We start from the raw sequence: 361 nt of genomic DNA, 5'->3' as shown, positions 1-361 counted from the left end.
AGCTCACAGATTTCTACAAGCACAGGCGTGTGTCGGTGCCAAGCGTCTCCGGGGCCGTCCCAGGAAGGGAGTGGGAGCCGACGCCGTGAGCTTTGACGCTGGCGAATCCCAGGTCTTTTCGGGGTTGAATGGAAGTCAGCAAGGAGCCCTCTGTCCGTTTGCCTAGCACGTTCCAGAAAGGTCTATCCTGCCACAACGTTCCCTTATTTATGCTCCTCTCGCAGGGCGGTGGGGAGGGCGGCGGGAACAGCCCGTCTCCAGCTGCTCATGCAGCTGATAGAGCTGCAGGGAGAAGTGATGGATCCCAGCCCTTTCCCTCCACACTAGCGCCTGAGTCCCACGGCCACTCGCCTCGGGGAGC

At 61.2% G+C, this 361-nt stretch overlaps 1 protein-coding gene across 1 annotated transcript in view; it reads right to left on the bottom strand.

The window, feature by feature from the left end:
- Window positions 1–361, bottom strand: part of LOC106727333 (cytosolic carboxypeptidase 4-like) — a 128,355-nt gene that overhangs the window by 83,113 nt on the left and 44,881 nt on the right. The gene's annotated exons all lie outside the window — the stretch shown is intronic.

This window comes from Myotis brandtii, unplaced genomic scaffold, assembly GCF_000412655.1.
Source record: "Myotis brandtii unplaced genomic scaffold, ASM41265v1 scaffold409, whole genome shotgun sequence".
Lineage (NCBI taxonomy): Eukaryota > Metazoa > Chordata > Mammalia > Chiroptera > Vespertilionidae > Myotis > Myotis brandtii.
The sequence above is the reverse complement of the archived record's forward strand: the minus strand, read 5'-3'. Positions and strand labels throughout refer to the sequence as shown.